The sequence below is a fragment of the Staurois parvus genome, unplaced genomic scaffold (genome assembly GCF_062004578.1).
Source record: "Staurois parvus isolate SC_StPar_1 unplaced genomic scaffold, SC_StPar_1.0 ptg000691l, whole genome shotgun sequence".
Lineage (NCBI taxonomy): Eukaryota > Metazoa > Chordata > Amphibia > Anura > Ranidae > Staurois > Staurois parvus.
Genome location: NW_028318487.1, coordinates 875,001 through 882,500, shown reverse-complemented (window position 1 = coordinate 882,500; position 7,500 = coordinate 875,001). Strand labels below are relative to the sequence as shown.

The window sequence follows — 7,500 nt, the reverse complement described above, 5'->3', positions numbered from 1 at the left end:
GCAGGGTTCATGAAGATCAGAGAGTTGTGAGAGCTTTGCCAGGCCATGCTGTTAAATGTGACACTTGTGCTTGGGCCAAGAATAAATGGAGTGAGAATTTCACAAGTAAGGGCCAGTGGAATTGAAGAGCAACAAAGACACCGACCACGAAGGGACTTGAACCCTCAATCTTCTGATCCGAAGTCAGACGCCTTATCCATTAGGCCACGCGGTCTGCCGCAGCTCTTGCTCAACTTTGTGGCATGCGGACTAGGCCACCGGTTAAGGTTGACCTCTGACCTTTTCCAATACTCGCTTTGCTCCAGTGGATTTGCTAGACAAGATGTGAAAATTTTGACTTGGTGCCAAGGTCATGCTTTAGGAAGGTCATTTGCAAGAGGTCCTAGGTGCACAGGGTTAATACAGCCCCTTCATGTTGCTAAGTGATTCCTAGAGCCCCACGTGTAGAGGACATTTCAAGAGGAAGGACAGGGAAGTCGGTGTCTCTTGTCAGGATGGCCGAGTGGTCTAAGGCGCCAGACTCAAGAGTTCTCTCTTCACATTGCGTGTGTATTCTGGTCTCCAAATGGAGGCGTGGGTTCAAATCCCACTTCTGACAATCACATTTACTTTCCTCTACAACCACTGCAACTGCTCAGCTTTTCGGGGCTACCACAGAAACAACACTGCTCAAAACAAGGAAAGGAACACTTTTAAAGCACGTCACATCTCAATGGACAAACGTGGCATGCTGGATATCTGGACTTACATGCTGGAGATCATCTTCTCTGCCTCTGCCAGTGCTCATCCTGTTCCTCCTTGCACAAAGAAGCAGATACCGCTCCTGCTGATGGCTTAAGGACCTTCCACGGCCCTGTCCAGCTCTCCTAGATTAACTGCCTGTCTCCCGGAATCTCCTCCACGCTCGTGAGACTATGCTGGGAGACATAGCAACCCTGCTGGCAATGGCATGTATTGATGTGCCATGCTGGAGGAGTTAGACTGCCTGTGCAACCTCTGTAGGGTCCAGGGATCGCCTCATGCTACCAGTAGTGACACGGACGCTAGCCAAATGCAAAACTAGTGAAAAACGCTCTGAAAAATAAAAAGATGAGCAGGGAAAAAACTGTATGTCAGTGGCCTCCGCCTGTAAAACCATTTCTCTTTTGGGGGTCATCTCATTGTTGCCCGTCCAGTGCACCTGTTGTTGATTTCATTAACACCAAAGCAGCTGAAAGTGATTAACAAAGCCCTGTGCTACTTAACTGACCAGATCAATAGCCCTGGAGTTTCATTGACTTGATACTATACTCTGAGTAAAAAGTCTTCCTTGAATTTTTTGGAGCAGGGTTCATGAAGATCAGAGAGTTGTGAGAGCTTTGCCAGGCCATGCTGTTAAATGTGACACTTGTGCTTGGGCCAAGAATAAATGGAGTGAGAATTTCACAAGTAAGGTCCAGTGGAATTGAAGAGCAACAAAGACACCGACCACGAAGGGACTTGAACCCTCAATCTTCTGATCCGAAGTCAGACGCCTTATCCATTAGGCCACGCGGTCTGCCGCAGCTCTTGCTCAACTTTGTGGCATGCGGACTAGGCCACCGGTTAAGGTTGACCTCTGACCTTTTCCAATACTCGCTTTGCTCCAGTGGATTTGCTAGACAAGATGTGAAAATTTTGACTTGGTGCCAAGGTCATGCTTTAGGAAGGTCATTTGCAAGAGGTCCTAGGTGCACAGGGTTAATACAGCCCCTTCATGTTGCTAAGTGATTCCTAGAGCCCCACGTGTAGAGGACATTTCAAGAGGAAGGACAGGGAAGTTGGTGTCTCTTGTCAGGATGGCCGCGTGGTCTAAGGCGCCAGACTCAAGAGTTCCCTCTTCACATTGTGTGTGTGTTCTGGTCTCCAAATGGAGGCGTGGGTTCAAATCCCACTTCTGACAATCACATTTACTTTCCTCTACAACCACCGCAACCGCTCAGCTTTTCGGGGCTACCACAGAAACAACGCTGCTCAAAACAAGGAAAGGAACACTTTTAAAGCACGTCACATCTCAATGGACAAACGTGGCATGCTGGATATCTGGACTTACATGCTGGAGATCATCTTCTCTGCCTCTGCCAGTGCTCATCCTGTTCCTCCTTGCACAAAGAAGCAGATACCGGTCCTGCTGATGGCTTAAGGACCTTCCACGGCCCTGTCCAGCTCTCCTAGATTAACTGCCTTTCTCCCGGAATCTCCTCCACGCTCGTGAGACTATGCTGGGAGACATAGCAACCCTGCTGGCAATGGCATGTATTGATGTGCCATGCTGGAGGAGTTAGACTGCCTGTGCAACCTCTGTAGGGTCCAGGGATCGCCTCATGCTACCAGTAGTGACACGGACGCTAGCCAAATGCAAAACTAGTGAAAAACGCTCTGAAAAATAAAAAGATGAGCAGGGAAAAAACTGTATGTCAGTGGCCTCCGCCTGTAAAACCATTTCTCTTTTGGGGGTCATCTCATTGTTGCCCGTCCAGTGCACCTGTTGTTGATTTCATTAACACCAAAGCAGCTGAAAGTGATTAACAAAGCCCTGTGCTACTTAACTGACCAGATCAATAGCCCTGGAGTTTCATTGACTTGATACTATACTCTGAGTAAAAAGTCTTCCTTGAATTTTTTGGAGCAGGGTTCATGAAGATCAGAGAGTTGTGAGAGCTTTGCTAGGCCATGCTGTTAAATGTGACACTTGTGCTTGGGCCAAGAATAAATGGAGTGAGAATTTCACAAGTAAGGGCCAGTGGAATTGAAGAGCAACAAAGACACCAACCACGAAGGGACTTGAACCCTCAATCTTCTGATCCGAAGTCAGACGCCTTATCCATTAGGCCACGCGGTCTGCCGCAGCTCTTGCTCAACTTTGTGGCATGCGGACTAGGCCACCGGTTAAGGTTGACCTCTGACCTTTTCCAATACTCGCTTTGCTCCAGTGGATTTGCTAGACAAGATGTGAAAAGTTTGACTTGGTGCCAAGGTCATGCTTTAGGAAGGTCATTTGCAAGAGGTCCTAGGTGCACAGGGTTAATACAGCCCCTTCATGTTGCTAAGTGATTCCTAGAGCCCCACGTGTAGAGGACATTTCAAGAGGAAGGACAGGGAAGTTGGTGTCTCTTGTCAGGATGGCCGAGTGGTCTAAGGCGCCAGACTCAAGAGTTCCCTCTTCACATTGTGTGTGTGTTCTGGTCTCCAAATGGAGGCATGGGTTCAAATCCCACTTCTGACAATCGCATTTACTTTCCTCTACAACCACCGCAACCGCTCAGCTTTTCGGGGCTACCACAGAAACAACACTGCTCAAAACAAGGAAAGGAACACTTTTAAAGCACGTCACATCTCAATGGACAAACGTGGCATGCTGGATATCTGGACTTACATGCTGGAGATCATCTTCTCTGCCTCTGCCAGTGCTCATCCTGTTCCTCCTTGCACAAAGAAGCAGATACCGCTCCTGCTGATGGCTTAAGGACCTTCCACGGCCCTGTCCAGCTCTCCTAGATTAACTGCCTTTCTCCCGGAATCTCCTCCACGCTCGTGAGACTATGCTGGGAGACATAGCAACCCTGCTGGCAATGGCATGTATTGATGTGCCATGCTGGAGGAGTTAGACTGCCTGTGCAACCTCTGTAGGGTCCAGGGATCGCCTCATGCTACCAGTAGTGACACGGACGCTAGCCAAATGCAAAACTAGTGAAAAACGCTCTGAAAAATAAAAAGATGAGCAGGGAAAAAACTGTATGTCAGTGGCCTCCGCCTGTAAAACCATTTCTCTTTTGGGGGTCATCTCATTGTTGCCCGTCCAGTGCACCTGTTGTTGATTTCATTAACACCAAAGCAGCTGAAAGTGATTAACAAAGCCCTGTGCTACTTAACTGACCAGATCAATAGCCCTGGAGTTTCATTGACTTGATACTATACTCTGAGTAAAAAGTCTTCCTTGAATTTTTTGGAGCAGGGTTCATGAAGATCAGAGAGTTGTGAGAGCTTTGCCAGGCCATGCTGTTAAATGTGACACTTGTGCTTGGGCCAAGAATAAATGGAGTGAGAATTTCACAAGTAAGGGCCAGTGGAATTGAAGAGCAACAAAGACACCGACCACGAAGGGACTTGAACCCTCAATCTTCTGATCCGAAGTCAGACGCCTTATCCATTAGGCCACGCGGTCTGCCGCAGCTCTTGCTCAACTTTGTGGCATGCGGACTAGGCCACCGGTTAAGGTTGACCTCTGACCTTTTCCAATACTCGCTTTGCTCCAGTGGATTTGCTAGACAAGATGTGAAAAGTTTGACTTGGTGCCAAGGTCATGCTTTAGGAAGGTCATTTGCAAGAGGTCCTAGGTGCACAGGGTTAATACAGCCCCTTCATGTTGCTAAGTGATTCCTAGAGCCCCACGTGTAGAGGACATTTCAAGAGGAAGGACAGGGAAGTCGGTGTCTCTTGTCAGGATGGCCGAGTGGTCTAAGGCGCCAGACTCAAGAGTTCCCTCTTCACATTGCGTGTGTGTTCTGATCTCCAAATGGAGGCGTGGGTTCAAATCCCACTTCTGACAATCGCATTTACTTTCCTCTACAACCACCGCAACCGCTCAGCTTTTCGGGGCTACCACAGAAACAACACTGCTCAAAACAAGGAAAGGAACACTTTTAAAGCACGTCACATCTCAATGGACAAACGTGGCATGCTGGATATCTGGACTTACATGCTGGAGATCATCTTCTCTGCCTCTGCCAGTGCTCATCCTGTTCCTCCTTGCACAAAGAAGCAGATACCGCTCCTGCTGATGGCTTAAGGACCTTCCACGGCCCTGTCCAGCTCTCCTAGATTAACTGCCTTTCTCCCGGAATCTCCTCCACGCTCGTGAGACTATGCTGGGAGACATAGCAACCCTGCTGGCAATGGCATGTATTGATGTGCCATGCTGGAGGAGTTAGACTGCCTGTGCAACCTCTGTAGGGTCCAGGGATCGCCTCATGCTACCAGTAGTGACACGGACGCTAGCCAAATGCAAAACTAGTGAAAAACGCTCTGAAAAATAAAAAGATGAGCAGGGAAAAAACTGTATGTCAGTGGCCTCCGCCTGTAAAACCATTTCTCTTTTGGGGGTCATCTCATTGTTGCCCGTCCAGTGCACCTGTTGTTGATTTCATTAACACCAAAGCAGCTGAAAGTGATTAACAAAGCCCTGTGCTACTTAACTGACCAGATCAATAGCCCTGGAGTTTCATTGACTTGATACTATACTCTGAGTAAAAAGTCTTCCTTGAATTTTTTGGAGCAGGGTTCATGAAGATCAGAGAGTTGTGAGAGCTTTGCTAGGCCATGCTGTTAAATGTGACACTTGTGCTTGGGCCAAGAATAAATGGAGTGAGAATTTCACAAGTAAGGGCCAGTGGAATTGAAGAGCAACAAAGACACCGACCACGAAGGGACTTGAACCCTCAATCTTCTGATCCAAAGTCAGACGCCTTATCCATTAGGCCACGCGGTCTGCCGCAGCTCTTGCTCAACTTTGTGGCATGCGGACTAGGCCACCGGTTAAGGTTGACCTCTGACCTTTTCCAATACTCGCTTTGCTCCAGTGGATTTGCTAGACAAGATGTGAAAAGTTTGACTTGGTGCCAAGGTCATGCTTTAGGAAGGTCATTTGCAAGAGGTCCTAGGTGCACAGGGTTAATACAGCCCCTTCATGTTGCTAAGTGATTCCTAGAGCCCCACGTGTAGAGGACATTTCAAGAGGAAGGACAGGGAAGTTGGTGTCTCTTGTCAGGATGGCCGAGTGGTCTAAGGCGCCAGACTCAAGAGTTCCCTCTTCACATTGTGTGTGTGTTCTGGTCTCCAAATGGAGGCATGGGTTCAAATCCCACTTCTGACAATCGCATTTACTTTCCTCTACAACCACCGCAACCGCTCAGCTTTTCGGGGCTACCACAGAAACAACACTGCTCAAAACAAGGAAAGGAACACTTTTAAAGCACGTCACATCTCAATGGACAAACGTGGCATGCTGGATATCTGGACTTACATGCTGGAGATCATCTTCTCTGCCTCTGCCAGTGCACATCCTGTTCCTCCTTGCACAAAGAAGCAGATACCGCTCCTGCTGATGGCTTAAGGACCTTCCACGGCCCTGTCCAGCTCTCCTAGATTAACTGCCTTTCTCCCGGAATCTCCTCCACGCTCGTGAGACTATGCTGGGAGACATAGCAACCCTGCTGGCAATGGCATGTATTGATGTGCCATGCTGGAGGAGTTAGACTGCCTGTGCAACCTCTGTAGGGTCCAGGGATCGCCTCATGCTACCAGTAGTGACACGGACGCTAGCCAAATGCAAAACTAGTGAAAAACGCTCTGAAAAATAAAAAGATGAGCAGGGAAAAAACTGTATGTCAGTGGCCTCCGCCTGTAAAACCATTTCTCTTTTGGGGGTCATCTCATTGTTGCCCGTCCAGTGCACCTGTTGTTGATTTCATTAACACCAAAGCAGCTGAAAGTGATTAACAAAGCCCTGTGCTACTTAACTGACCAGATCAATAGCCCTGGAGTTTCATTGACTTGATACTATACTCTGAGTAAAAAGTCTTCCTTGAATTTTTTGGAGCAGGGTTCATGAAGATCAGAGAGTTGTGAGAGCTTTGCCAGGCCATGCTGTTAAATGTGACACTTGTGCTTGGGCCAAGAATAAATGGAGTGAGAATTTCACAAGTAAGGGCCAGTGGAATTGAAGAGCAACAAAGACACCGACCACGAAGGGACTTGAACCCTCAATCTTCTGATCCGAAGTCAGACGCCTTATCCATTAGGCCACGCGGTCTGCCGCAGCTCTTGCTCAACTTTGTGGCATGCGGACTAGGCCACCGGTTAAGGTTGACCTCTGACCTTTTCCAATACTCGCTTTGTTCCAGTGGATTTGCTAGACAAGATGTGAAAAGTTTGACTTGGTGCCAAGGTCATGCTTTAGGAAGGTCATTTGCAAGAGGTCCTAGGTGCACAGGGTTAATACAGCCCCTTCATGTTGCTAAGTGATTCCTAGAGCCCCACGTGTAGAGGACATTTCAAGAGGAAGGACAAGGAATTCGGTGTCTCTTGTCAGGATGGCCGAGTGGTCTAAGGCGCCAGACTCAAGAGTTCCCTCTTCACATTGCGTGTGTGTTCTGATCTCCAAATGGAGGCGTGGGTTCAAATCCCACTTCTGACAATCGCATTTACTTTCCTCTACAACCACCGCAACCGCTCAGCTTTTCGGGGCTACCACAGAAACAACACTGCTCAAAACAAGGAAAGGAACACTTTTAAAGCACGTCACATCTCAATGGACAAACGTGGCATGCTGGATATCTGGACTTACATGCTGGAGATCATCTTCTCTGCCTCTGCCAGTGCTCATCCTGTTCCTCCTTGCACAAAGAAGCAGATACCGCTCCTGCTGATGGCTTAAGGACCTTCCACGGCCCTGTCCAGCTCTCCTAGATTAACTGCCTTTCT

General features: G+C 48.3%; 11 non-coding genes across 11 annotated transcripts; 5 read left to right on the top strand and 6 right to left on the bottom strand.

Annotated features, from left to right (window-relative positions):
- Positions 1 to 141: 141 nt before the first annotated feature.
- TRNAR-UCG (transfer RNA arginine (anticodon UCG)) lies at positions 142 to 214 on the bottom strand. Its single transcript has one exon. It is a non-coding gene; the product is annotated as a tRNA-Arg (tRNA).
- Positions 215 to 488: 274 nt separating this feature from the next.
- Positions 489 to 598, top strand: TRNAL-CAA (transfer RNA leucine (anticodon CAA)). The gene is made up of 2 exons: positions 489 to 526; positions 553 to 598. It is a non-coding gene; the product is annotated as a tRNA-Leu (tRNA).
- Positions 599 to 1,464: 866 nt separating this feature from the next.
- Positions 1,465 to 1,537, bottom strand: TRNAR-UCG (transfer RNA arginine (anticodon UCG)). Its single transcript has one exon. It is a non-coding gene; the product is annotated as a tRNA-Arg (tRNA).
- A 1,250-nt stretch (positions 1,538 to 2,787) lies between these two features.
- TRNAR-UCG (transfer RNA arginine (anticodon UCG)) lies at positions 2,788 to 2,860 on the bottom strand. Its single transcript has one exon. It is a non-coding gene; the product is annotated as a tRNA-Arg (tRNA).
- Positions 2,861 to 3,134: 274 nt separating this feature from the next.
- TRNAL-CAA (transfer RNA leucine (anticodon CAA)) lies at positions 3,135 to 3,244 on the top strand. Its single transcript has 2 exons — positions 3,135 to 3,172; positions 3,199 to 3,244. It is a non-coding gene; the product is annotated as a tRNA-Leu (tRNA).
- Positions 3,245 to 4,110: 866 nt separating this feature from the next.
- Positions 4,111 to 4,183, bottom strand: TRNAR-UCG (transfer RNA arginine (anticodon UCG)). Its single transcript has one exon. It is a non-coding gene; the product is annotated as a tRNA-Arg (tRNA).
- A 274-nt stretch (positions 4,184 to 4,457) lies between these two features.
- Positions 4,458 to 4,567, top strand: TRNAL-CAA (transfer RNA leucine (anticodon CAA)). The gene is made up of 2 exons: positions 4,458 to 4,495; positions 4,522 to 4,567. It is a non-coding gene; the product is annotated as a tRNA-Leu (tRNA).
- An 866-nt stretch (positions 4,568 to 5,433) lies between these two features.
- On the bottom strand, positions 5,434 to 5,506 carry TRNAQ-UUG (transfer RNA glutamine (anticodon UUG)). Its single transcript has one exon. It is a non-coding gene; the product is annotated as a tRNA-Gln (tRNA).
- A 274-nt stretch (positions 5,507 to 5,780) lies between these two features.
- On the top strand, positions 5,781 to 5,890 carry TRNAL-CAA (transfer RNA leucine (anticodon CAA)). The gene is made up of 2 exons: positions 5,781 to 5,818; positions 5,845 to 5,890. It is a non-coding gene; the product is annotated as a tRNA-Leu (tRNA).
- An 866-nt stretch (positions 5,891 to 6,756) lies between these two features.
- Positions 6,757 to 6,829, bottom strand: TRNAR-UCG (transfer RNA arginine (anticodon UCG)). Its single transcript has one exon. It is a non-coding gene; the product is annotated as a tRNA-Arg (tRNA).
- Positions 6,830 to 7,103: 274 nt separating this feature from the next.
- TRNAL-CAA (transfer RNA leucine (anticodon CAA)) lies at positions 7,104 to 7,213 on the top strand. Its single transcript has 2 exons — positions 7,104 to 7,141; positions 7,168 to 7,213. It is a non-coding gene; the product is annotated as a tRNA-Leu (tRNA).
- Positions 7,214 to 7,500: the final 287 nt, after the last annotated feature.